The following is a 13,103-nucleotide window of genomic DNA, read 5'->3' on the forward strand; positions in this document are numbered from 1 at the left end:
GAGCAAATATGCTGTCCCGGGGCCACACCAGTCAGTGCTCATGGGCCACTACTTGTAATGTTCTCGGGGAACCTTGAAACCTGGGCCTCGAGCGTGTGTAGCCTGTGCAGTAGCCCTTTGAACTATTTCCCTAGGCCTGTAAATAAGTTTTGGGCAGGCTGTAATACTTCACTCTCCTTCCCTTTGAAGACTTTTAATCATCATATTAAAAGGTCTGGTACGAAAAACCTATTTAAAACTTAATTTAACCCAGTATTTTCAAACATGTCACCATAAACCAGCCTCCCCTGGTCTCATTATTTTCCTCATATAGCATCTCTCAAGGGGATAGGATCCCAGGTGCTCAAGGGTTTGTAATATGCTATGTTGGCTTCTTCCAAAAGAGGAAGAGACAGTTTGACAGAGGAGATGGCATGTTATCTCCAGACAAAACTTATCTTTTTGGTATCATACAAGAAACTAAAATATATCCTCAAGTCTAGTTCAGGATGTGGTCGATGCTCTTGGTTCTAAGCTGCTGTGTTTTAGTTAATATGACTTATCGCTTAAACTTAACTGCTCCAAGCAATTTTCTAAAATGCTTTCTTTGTTTTTGCCATCAGCTGTTAAAACTGGTTGATCAGCACATCAGCTACTCACTGGGGAAATAAAAAGAGCAAATACCAAGTGTCTCTTCTGACTCACTCAACCCTGCACCCAGTTGCAGAGGGGTGAGGGTGTTTGACTCATCGTTCTGTATTTTGGGGGCTCTTGGTTTTTGTTTTTAGGGATTACTTGGGAGAGTTAACGCTTCACAGTAGGTGAGGGTGGATTTGGCAAGCGTATAGTCATGATTTCATGGCCTGCCCAAACTTTTTTTATTTTTCAGTTAATCTGCCAAGTATTTTAGTTCTAGTACCATTTTAGTTCTATTTATTACCAATAGGGATTGCTGGAATTAGAACTATAAGTTTCTGTTCTGTTTAATTCTTTTTGGATTGATGACATCGTGTTGACTAGTAAGAGAAGCTTTGTGCAGGCTGATTTTTAGTATTGTTTGACCACTTTTTCTTACCATTTGATGGTGCTTTCCAGCCATCTGTATTCAATTATTCCTTAATTGAATAAAATATATCGACCTGGTGAGGTGTTACCAATAATAGACCTAATAAACATAGGAAGGAGAAAATTTAGTTCCACTCTTGTTCAACTTATACTCTGTGGTATCTGAATTATCTTACATAAGTAATTAAGAGACAATATAGTTTCCCTAGATAAAAGAAATACCAATTAAAAATTAAGCACTTTATTCTCACGCTCCAGGCCAACCTAATTGAAGATAAGGATATGAAACCCTGCCTTTAAGTGCTTCCAAACTTAGATGAACATACAGAGCAGAGGGTACTGCTTTGGGTGGACATTGGCAGAGTAAGCAACATTTGAGCCATTCTGAGATCTTTAGGAGGGAATTACAGATTTCTAGAAAGATTTTGTTTCCCTATAAACCAAAGTAAGACCTTCATAAGTCACCTACCACAAAATTGTCACTAAGCAAGATAGAGGGATGCTACAAAAATCGGAAACTTCCAATGATTTGTTTCAAAGTAATCAAAACTGTTGGATTTCAGAAGCAGTTATGTAGGCTTTTAGGCATTTTAGTAAGACTAAATCTGATCATTAGAACACCAGTAGGTGGTGGGTGGGAAGATCTAGGATAAGACCATGATTTGGGACCAATTCAAAACTCTCAGGGAAAAAGTATCTTGAGTTTTTGCAGCAAATAACAAAGTATGGAATTGGATCTGGTATCTTAAAAGCATCCCAAGGGGGAGACAACAGTTGGCCAGATTACAAAGTAAATCGAAGCAAGAATGATAGTCATTCTAAGCTTCAAGCATTGTTCCATAGACTTAGACAAGTTATCTGGAATGTTATGGTTTGGATGCGGAGGCACTGATAAATGTAAAGTTGAAGGGAAAGTGCTTTTTAGAACATTACTAAAACATTTACTAAACACCAGCCATGCCCAGCATTTGTGAGACAGTATTCATAAAAGGTAAATGAAAGGTGTGGGGTGAGGAGGTTGGAAAGATGGTATGGCAAGTAGGGCATGTGACTGACCCAGGTTCAGTCCCCAGCATCTCATGTGAATCCCCCCCTTCCAAGACCCCTAGAATTGATCCTTGAGTGCAGAGCTAGAAGGAAGCCCAGAGCACTACCAGCCAAGTGTGACCCCAAAACAAACTAAAGATGGTTCTTGGAAAAAACATGCCATTATTATGACCAAAATCAAAACATGAGATGTGATAGAGGTAAAAAAGAGTTTAGGATTCTATTATGTAAAATCTCAGATACCAAACAAGTCCTTGTATGACCACTCTCTTTTTCTCCATTTTCAGTTGCTTTATCTCCAACCTAAAATAATACTCTCTCCAAATAATAACTTGGCACCATATTTCTCAACAACAGATCCTTTCATTCTCTCAAGTATCATGCCTGTAGTCCACCTGGAAGCTCTTTGACCCTTCCCTGCATAATGAATTTGGTGGGAATGGGAGAGAGCACACTCAGTGATGCTCTGGGACTGCCCTTGACACAGTACTCGGGACCGTGCAGTACCAGGGGTCAGATGCAGGGCGCCCCTGTGCAAAGCACACATTCCAGCCCCTTGAGCCATCCTCCCTTGCCCCTGTACAAAGAATCTTGTTTCTTCCCTTCTCCAATTCCTACTTTAGTATCCTAGATAAGAACATTCGTACCTTGCTTCAGTCACAACCTCCTGACTTCCAAATTTTCATTCCAACCCATCTTTCTGGCCAAGTTTTGGTTTTGGTTTGGGGGGGAAGGGGAAACGAGGCATACCTAGCAGTACTCAGGGCTTACTCTTGGCTCTGTGCTCAGGGGTCACTCCAGGGACCTACTATATATGGTGCTGGGAAGCCCTTTCCCATTGCACTATCTCTGTCCATTCCGCCAATCCATTTTCTCTAATGGTAAGTCTTGTGAACCTGGGAAATGCTTCAAAGGGCCGGAGTGCATGCTTCGAATGAAGGAGACCCAGATTCAACCCCTGGCACTTCCAAACACCACTAGGTGTGGTTTCAAAACAACAAAAACAGCAAATCTTGCTGCCTGCTATTTAATGTCCTCCAGTGATTTCTCAACCACCCTCAAAAACAAGCTCCCTTATCTGTGAAGACTCCCTTACCATTTACATTGACATTCCTTTTCCCCCTCTCTCTCATTTTCTCCAATTCACTTGGGTTTCTTCCTGCTTTTCGGACCTGAGCACTAATCAGCCATTTCACTTGGAATTCTCCTCACTAATTCTTATATGACTTTCCTTCTCATTTTTCAGGCTGAAGCCTGAAACAACTCCAGAGTTGCTATCCCTTCAGGGAGATGGCTCAAAGGGCTGCTTTGCATGTGAGAAGCTCAGGTTTGATCCACAGCACTGCCAGTCCCTGTGGGCACCCGTGGGTGTGACCCATCCACACACTAAAATGATCCCTTTTATTACTTGCAGGCTTCCCTTTGGCTAACTGCTAGATTTGCCTGGTGGTGCCTGCCTTCCTCGATACACAGATCTACGGGACAGAGGCTCTCTGCTTAACTCCATTCTCAGAGCTTCCTATGGGCCAACTCAAGAGAAGCTTTAATAAACGCTGCTCAGATAAACTATAGGAAGATGATTGTTTATAATGTGATTTTCCTTTCTCTTCCTATTATCTTTAAGCCTATCCTGTTTATTATCCATCTTCACACATTTAATGTTTGACTGTCAGAACTGGAAAGGATTTTTGTCTTTCCTAAGATTTTATTGATGGTTTTGAGGATCAATACACAGACATTTTCGTGTGTACACAAATTCTTAATGTACTGAAAAATCTTAAAAAATCATGGACTGTGCTCAGATCAGACAGGAATTCTAAGCCGTGATTTCTCTAGGGCCCTCTGATTCTTCTCTAAGCATTTATTTAAGTGACTTAGAAATAGAAAGGATTTTTTTTCTTGGTGCATTTATTTTCAATTAAATTACCACAATTAAAAACTTACCTGTGGTTGAGTTTCAGGTGTGCAATGTTCCAACACCAACCCTTCACCAGTATCCACTTTGCTCCACCAATATCTCCAGTTCCCTCCTGTCCCCCAGCCTGACTCTATGGTAGGCACTTTTTCCATTTTTCCTTTGTTTTTTAGATACTGGTAGCAGTACCGTTACTAATTGGGGTGTCATGTGCATCCCTTTATCTCCTTTCACCACCCAATCCTGTCCAGAGTACCACTTTCCTCTATCATTGTCCGGGTGGTCCCTTCCCAGACCAAACCCCCCAACCTGCTTCCCCACAGTGGCGAGCTTCCTACAAAGGACCAGATCTGCACTTCTGTTGCCTTTGGGAATCTCCCTACTATGTTTCTTTAATCCCGCATGTGAGTGAGATCATTCTGTGTCTATCCCTCTCCCCTCTGAATCATTTCATTCAACATGATACTCTGCGGATCCATCCATGTAGCAGCAAATGGCATGACTTCATCTTTTCTTATGACCAAGTAGTGTTCCGTTGTGTAGATGTACCAGTTTCTTTATCCAGTCGTCTGTCCTTGGGCATTTGGGTTGTTTCCAGATTTTTTGGCTAATGTGAATACAGCCACAATGAACGTAGGAGTGCAGATGGCATTCCTGCATTGTGTTCCAGGGCAGTTGTGTAAGGGATTTCAGAACTCAGTCCAAAGTTCTTATATTTTAGTGCATACCCAAACAGCGAGGATGATCCAAGCGGTTTTGGCTACAGAGACGAGTGTTCCCTCCATGGCTCCCTGTCTTGGATGGAGATTCTCTCCTTAGATTCAATATCCACAGCCCACAGCCCTGTCTTGACTTAGTTTGTTTGTGTTCTGTCAGAGTAGCGGGAATCTAAAAATATTCTGGATCTGAAGAGGTAGCACAGGGGTGAAGGCTCAGGCCTTCCATAGGGTCAACCCTGGTTCAAATCCCTGGCACTGCCTATGATCCCCTGGGCAGAGCCAGGAGAGACCCCTGGAGTGCACAGGGCAGGGGTCACACAGCAGGCCGCAATGCCTGCATGCTTGCTGAGCTGCCCGGGGAGAGTTACACCCGTTTAGCTGGGAGGCTTGCACACAGGCTAGCCAGGAGCCACGTTCTCGTCCAGAAGTAGAGTTCATTGATGTTACTCACACTTGCTCTGGTGGGGATGGCGCTGACTGTACGCGCTTGCACACCTCTTTTAGTGGTACACACCTGATGCATCTGGAAGCCACATGTGCTGGGGTCTCCAACAGGAGAACTGCCAGGATCACACTTGGGACTGAACTTGGACAGGAATTCTAAGCCATCATTTCTCGGGGCCCTCTTGGTCTTCTCCTTTACAACAAACCCTCTAAAACATCTGCCAACATGTGCAGTTCCCTTTTCACAACTTGCATCCCCTCCTCAGCCCCCCGCAGCAATGCATGCCTGGGAAAAAAGGGGATGGTTTTGAGACCATACACCGTGGTGCTTGGGGGTTATTCCCAATGCCTAGGGCTTGCTCCTGGTGGGGCCTAGGGGCTCAAACCTCGCCATGCACTCCTGCCATTTGAGCTAGCTCCCCGGCCCACAGACCTGAAGTTTCTATGTCAGAAGGCAGTAATACTTCAATTAAGAACTGTTTAGATTGGGGGTGTGACTCAGTGGGAGACTGCATGCCTTGCATGTGATAGACCCTGCACTGCAGCAAAATATGTTGAGGAATAGGGACAGGGAACGGGGTTGAGCGGTAGAGTCCTCACCTTGCATGTGTGAGTGTGTGAGTCTCTGGTTTGGATCCCGGGCACTATGAGAGGGGACGGGGGACGCTGTTTTGACTCATTAATCCATAATCACAGGTGAAAGAGCTCTGAAAGTTTCAAACTCCTGCTCTGGAGATTGAGAGGCAGTTCTGGGGTTCAGTTAAGGCACAGGCTTTGCAGATGGCCAACCCCTGGGTGATCCCCATCACTACATGGTCCTCCCCAGGTGCCGTCCTAGTGGCCACTGAACTCCACTGGGGTGACCTAAGTTGTCTCCAGCAGTGTAGCGTCCAAGCTGCTCCCGCCCAGGTGCTCATAGGCCAGCCCAGGATTCCAGGGCACAGCTTGGGAGACCCAATTCCCCCACTGGGAGCCAAATCCTTGCCTTATTCTCTGAAGCAGCCACATCCTCGCTGTGTGCTGTGCTGTATGTGTTTATTGAGCATCTTGTGGCATCCAAGCCTGCTCGCTTCATGCAATGCCAAACACATGTCATTGTTTTTTATAGCACGGGCCAATGAGATCTATATTAGTATTTTCCATTATTTTCATGTCATTTGCCTTCCAGAGATTATTTTTAAACCATTAATTAACCTAACAGATGGCACGACAACTAAGAAATTTATTTTTAGAGTCAGCTTTGATAGATACTCAGAACCCCAAACTTTATAGTTCTTTATTCACATATCTCTGAACAAAAATGATTGTTTGCCAAATGGTCATAAACATAAAAATATATACTGATGATTTTTTAAAAAAATACTAGAGCTACTTCTGCAAAGAATCATGTAAAAGATGATCTCCCGCTATTTTTATATGAAATTTTTAGACAGTTGAAGTGGCATATCTTAGTATAAAGGGGATATCCCAATGCCCCAAGCCCCAAAAATAAACTACGAGCACAGTACCAGAATAGTCAGAGCGAATTTTGGAACTAAACAGTCAAAACAAGATTTTTCAGTTTACATTCTTTTCTTGAAATTTAATGCGTACAAAGCGACTCATAAAACTTCCCTCACAGACAATGGCATCATTGAACATCCCCAGGCACTGCGAAGTCATCTGTGATGCCCTTTTTGTCCTTCCCCTAACATTGCACATGTAATTACAAAGCGCCTTCAATAATACTTTCAAAATATCACTTGAGGGTCGGGGAGAAGGCCTCAATGAGCCGGCACATGCATTGCCGTCGGGAGCCTTGGGTTTGATTCCCAGCACTCTGAGGTCCTACCCCCACCCCAACACCAACGGAAGCAGAGCTTGATCACTATTGGATACGACCCCCAGATGAACAAAACAAACACTTGAACCTTTTTTTTGTGGGGGGAGGGGATCATACCCGGCAATGTACAGGGGTTACTCCTGGCTCATGCACTCAGGAATTACTTTTGGAAGTGCTCAGAGGACCATATGGGATGCTGTAAATCGAACCCGGGCCATTCACATGCAAGGCAAACGCCCTACCCACTGTGCTATCACTCCAGCCCCCACTCAACCTATTTTTAGATTCTCTGTAAATATGCTCCCTGATCCTTGATTACCCAGCCCCCAACTAATCTCATTCCTTTGGTCCCTCCTCCTTTGTCCCCGTTGCTAATCGTTATCCACCCTGTTCCTGGATGTTAACTTCCTTTAAAAACAAATATGAGCATCCATTAAAATATTTTCCATTTAGGACACTGGTGGAGGGATGGGTGTTGGATCATTGTATAACTGAAAACTGATCGTGAACAGCTTTGTAACTGTGTATCTCACGGTGACAAAAAAAAAACAATAAGAAAATTAAAAAAAATAAATTAGGCTTTATCTTAAGCTTATCATTAGAAGCAAAAACAAAACAAATTTTCATTTTGAGGCCCCTGGCTCCTCCAACCAACCCATGTCCCCGTCCTCCGCCCTGGCTCTCTCAGCACACCCCTGCACAGAAGCGAGCCAGACCTATCTCTCTTTTTTCCTATCAGTCTTGCTTTCTAACCTCTTCCTTTGCTCCATCAAATCTCCTCCTTCGTGCCTTTTCTATCTTTCAGAACAAGTTCTATCTCTTTCTTTTTTGTTTTTTTGTTTTCTGCTTTTTGGGCTTTTGCGTGTTTTTTTTTTTTGGTTTTTGGTTTTTTATTTTGCTTTTCAGGTCACACCTGGTGATGCTCAGGGGTTACTCCTGGCTCTGCACTCAGGAATTACTCCTGGCGGTGTTCAGGGGACCATATGCGATGCTGGGAATCGAACCTAGATCAGCCGCGTGCAAGACAAATGCCCTACCTGCTGTGCTATTGCTCCAGGCCCCCAAGGTCTATCTCTTTAAGCTTTTCCACACCTGCTATTTTTTCTGTGCCTCCCATGGCATGATATTGGTGGCACCTCTCTCTCTCCCTGGCCACACACCATTCGGTCTTACTTTGTCTCTGTCTTTTCTTGACCTAAAGGAATCACATCTATTTTCCAGCACGCTGGAAGGTGCAGGGCGTGTTTCCTTGTTGAGTCTTGAAGTATTTGACTAGTGAAGCAGGGATCCGGTGGCCCTGGGTAGCAATGGAGCCCGTTGGTCACTGTGCCAGGGCTGTTGATGGTGGGACCAGCCGAAGAAGCTTGCCTGGACCCTGTTTCTCTGAGGGTCGGAAGGAAGCCTGCACTGCACTTCTCTTCCTTCCTCTTCTCCAGTCGTGGGTCCCCAGGAAGCTTGCCGAGGACAGGCTGATGACAAGACGGGATTTGGGTTACGACAGACACGTCACTCCTTTGAGCCTGAGCAGAGCCAGGCCTTCCACTGTCCAAAGGAGGGAGGGATTCTGGTCAACACGGTCTTTTTCTCAGAACTGGTGCAGGTTTGGCTGGCACAGCTGTTTGCTTCCAAACACTGGCTCGTGCCACATACTGATATTTCTATTTCTCAGTGACACGTGGGCCCATCGAGAGAAAAAGAAAAAAATCAGCAGATGTGTCCATTTCTACTGAGGGAAAAGGTGTCAGAACACTTGGTCACCAAAAATATCTTCCTCAACACCCTGGGTCCTGGATTTAGAAAGATTAAAAATAAAAACAAAAACATTTTTACATACTTCTCAAGTCGTAATACATGCTAAACTCTACACAAGGACTCTCTCAGTATTTATTATCAGGAGAGTTGCTTGCATAACCAAAATGATAACTATCTCTGCCAAGTTTCATAAATTCCCAGGGATTTTTCATCTGACGTTTTCCCTCACAATCTATTTATTGCTGTGGGGAGACTTGTCGAACAGCATTTTGTTATCCATATGCATCTTAATCCAGTTTTGAAGAGAATTTGGTTTGAGGCTGCTATTCAAATCCAGGAGGACAAATGAAGTAAGGTGGGGACCCAGGGACCTGGCCAACAGCTGGGTGTTAGAGCAGCTTTGTTCTTAATCGGGTTTGCCTCAGTTACACACTGCTCCAATTTCCTTCTCATGCTCAAACAAGAAAAGTAAGGTTTCACTAAATATTGTGAAAGGAAGGAAGACGTTATCAAAATATGAATAGGACAAATTTGTAGGCATGGAATCACATTACACTATTGAGAAACAGATGATGCCCTTTTATTGTTCCCACCAGGCTGGTCCACATATTAGAGATGACTACAGAGATGGAAAAGTTTTTCCCTAAAAGGCAGAAAATGCTACAAAACTTGACATGGGGTAGGCCATTTCTAAGTGCCTCAAATACTAGCATGAGGTCTTCTCTTAAGCTAAAAACCGGGTTACCAACAGTACTGACAGCATATATGGTTTATCAACTGTCCCTACAATGGATTTCTAACCTTCATCTTTATCCATCTTGTAACATCAGGATTGGTTGTCTTTGATTTGTCAGATTCTTGAAGCATTATAGTAAGAGTGCTGTGTGGAGCTGGCCCATTGGGTTGGAGCCATGCTTTGCACACAGGAGGGCTAAGTTCACTCCCTGGCGCCCCCAGTGGCCAGACTGATTCAGCACCTTGCCAGGAGCAGCTCCGGAGCACTCCTGGGTGAGGCACAGAACCAACAGCAAAGTTGTTGTATAGACAAACTATTAAAGAAATCAGACTACCCTTTCATACACACTATGAATACCAAGAATCTCTTGGTGCAAGCAATAGAAACCTAATTCTTTGCAGGGAGGGGGATGTGGTGGGCTGTGCCCCCCCCCGCCCCCCACCCACCCACACAGTGGTACTTGTTAGATGCCAGGGATTGAGCCTGAGCTCAGCAAGCAAAGCATGTGCTACAGCCCTTCAAGCTAGCTCCTTGGCCCTAGAAACCTAACTAGTAAGCAAATGGGATTTCTCTGACTTCCAGGGCTGTGAAATTCAGTAGCAAGTTTATTTCCCTTTAGATTGGGGTGAATTCCCCAAGGGCTGTTTGCACTCCCATTTTTTTTTGAGACCCCATGATTTACAAAACTGTTCATGATAGGGTTCCATCCTTACGGCGATGGTCCACCACCACGCCCACCACCAGAGTGTGTGTGTTCTTCCCTCCACGATCATCTCAGAGTCCCCCATCAAGCCTCCTCCCATCCACAACCCCACTGTGTCCCCACTCTGGTAAGCTGTACTGTAGACTGTAGTTCTCAGCATCTTTTGCACTTGGATATTTATTATTCCCCTCCTATGTTTCTTTATGTCCCGTATATAAGAGTACTCATTCTGTGTCTGTCCCTCTCCTCCTGACTCATTATTTCACTCAGCAGGATACTCTCCAGATACATCCACATAGCAGCAGACTTCATAATTTCTTTTTTTTCTTAGAGCCACTGTTCCATTGTGTATTACAGCATAACTTTTTTTTTTAGTCCACTCATCTGTTCTTTCTCGTTGGTTTGGTCTGGGGACCACCCCAGAACTTACTCCTGGCTCTGAGCTCAGGGAGCATTCCTGGGGGACTTGAGGGACAGTATGGGACACGGGGATCGGCTTGAGTTGGTCACACGCAAGGCAAACGCCCTACGTGCTGTGCTCCGGCCCCTCATCTGTTCTGGAACACAAGTTGTTTTCAGATTGTGGCTATTGTGAATAATCACTGCAATGAACACAGGAATGCAAATGTCTTTTCTGAATGGAGTTGTTTTTTTTTTCATTTTTAATTTTTTTCTTTGTTAAGATTATAGATTCACAGAAAGTTGCACACAAACTTCTAGCAAGGTCCTCTGCACCCTACACTCAGTTTCTCCTATGGTAATTTCTTTTCTTTCTTTCTCTCTCTTTCTTTCTTTCTCTCTTTCTTTCTTTCTTTCTTTCTTTCTTTCTTTCTTTCTTTCTCTCTTTCTTTGTTTTGACTTTTTGGGTCATACCTGGAGATGCTCAGGGTTTACTCCTGGCTCTGAACTCAGGAATTACTATTGAGGGAGCTTAGGGGACATATGGGATGCCAGAGATCGAACCCAGGTCGGCCATATGCAAAGCAAACACCCTACCCACTGTAGTATCGCTCCAGCCCAACCTGAATGGAATTTTTGGGTCCTCAAAGTACATGCCAAATGTAGAGAGAGAACATGGGAGAAATTGTCTGCCACAGAGGCAGGAGGAGGGCTGGGATGAAGGGATACTGGGGACATTGGTGGTGGAAAATGTACACTGGTGGAGAGGTGGGTGTTCAATCATTGTATGCCTGAAACTCAAACATGAAAGCTTTGTAACTGTATCTCACGGTGATTCCATTAAAAAAAAAAAAAAGAATTGCTGGGTCCTATGAAAGCTCAATCTGCTGCACCAGTAACACCTGCTCCTCTTGACGCTGCTTCTCTGTCTTGACCTCATTCTTGTCACCAATATCAAAAGCAACGGTAACACCAGCTACATCAGCCCGAGGGCAAGAGACAGCCAAGAGAGAGAAGGTTCTTTGCCCTGTGGTTTGGCAACAATCCCAGCAGGTCTCTGCGGGGTCTGAGGACTCTCACTGTGTGTGCTGGGAAAGGGCCAGAGATGAAGGTGTGGGCGCAGGCAGGCACAGCCGCCCACCTGGGCCTCTCCACTCCCCACCAGGGCTGCAGGGAGCAAGAGCCAGCACTCAGCCCAGGGAGGACACGCCTTAAGGAGCACTGGAGGGCTGGAGAGAGAGTGGGGTGGGTACAGTGCTCACTCTGTACACAGTGGACTCCAGTTCCATCCCCAGCACTGCGTACGGTCCCCGAGTGGTTCCAGGAGGGATCACTGAGCACACAACCAGGGGTAAGTCCTGAACTCTGTTAGGTGTTGCCCCCCCCCAAACCATTATAAAGGAATAATGGCAGATAAAGCTTCTTGGCTCTCATTCAACCCTTAATATTTAAAACATTTTATTTTAATGGTTTTGAGCAGGGGAGAGGGGTGGTTGTTTGTCTATTTGGCAGTGCTGAGGACAGAACCCAAGTGCTTTGCAAACTGCTAATATTTATGCACTTTAAATTATTAATTTATTAAGGCACCAAGAATTGAACCCAGGGCCTCACATATGCAAGTTAGTTAGGTTCTTTACCACTGAGTCACATTTCCAACCCTATATTTATTTATTTATTTTGCTTTTTGGGTCATACCTGGCGATGCTCATGGGTTACTCCTGGCTCTGCACTCAGAAATTACCCCTGGCGGTGCTCAAGGGACCCTATGGGATGTTGGAAATCGAATCCGGGTCGGTCACGTGCAGGGCAAACGCCCTACCCGCTGTGCTATCACTCCAGCCCCCCCAACCCTATATTTAAGCATTTTAAGGTCATTCAGACTTTTGAGGGAGGCAATTTTCACTTGTTTGTTGTTGTTGTTGTTGTTATTGTTCTTTACTTTGTTTTCATTTTGCTTTGTTTGGGGGTTACATGCGATAGTCTTAGGGACTCCCGTCAGCTTAGTACTTGGGAGTCAGCCCCAGTGGTGCTTGAGAGACCATGAAGTGTCAGGAGCTGAACCCTGCGTGCAAAGCATGTGCTCTAGCTCTTAAGTTCTCTCTCTGGCCTTCCTCAAACATTCTTTTAAAAAAGGGGGTGGGTGCTCGCTTCGGCAGCACATATACTAAAATTGGAACGATACAGAGAAGATTAGCATGACCCCTGCACAAGGATGACACGCAAATTCGTGAAGCATTCCATATTTTTAAAAATAAATAAATAAAAATAAAAAATAAAAAAGAGGGTGGGGTGATGGAGAGACAGGAAGACAGGACAGTGGCAAACCTGGGTTTAAGCCCCAGGATCCTGTTTGGTCCCCTGAATACTGCCAGGAATGATTCTTGAGTGCAGACCTCGGAGTAACCTCTGAGCATCACCAGGTATGATACCCCTCAAAAGAAAAACAAACAAAAATCTTAAGGGGGGGCATGGGCCTGGGGGGAAAGGGCGGGGGAGACATTACAGGAGATAAGATGCTTGTC

At 44.7% G+C, this 13,103-nt stretch overlaps 1 non-coding gene across 1 annotated transcript; it reads left to right on the plus strand.

Annotated features, from left to right (window-relative positions):
- Positions 1 to 12,721: 12,721 nt before the first annotated feature.
- LOC129402769 (U6 spliceosomal RNA) lies at positions 12,722 to 12,828 on the plus strand. Its single transcript, XR_008628813.1, has one exon. It is a non-coding gene; the product is annotated as a U6 spliceosomal RNA (small nuclear RNA).
- Positions 12,829 to 13,103: the final 275 nt, after the last annotated feature.

This window comes from Sorex araneus, chromosome 2 (assembly GCF_027595985.1).
Source record: "Sorex araneus isolate mSorAra2 chromosome 2, mSorAra2.pri, whole genome shotgun sequence".
Lineage (NCBI taxonomy): Eukaryota > Metazoa > Chordata > Mammalia > Eulipotyphla > Soricidae > Sorex > Sorex araneus.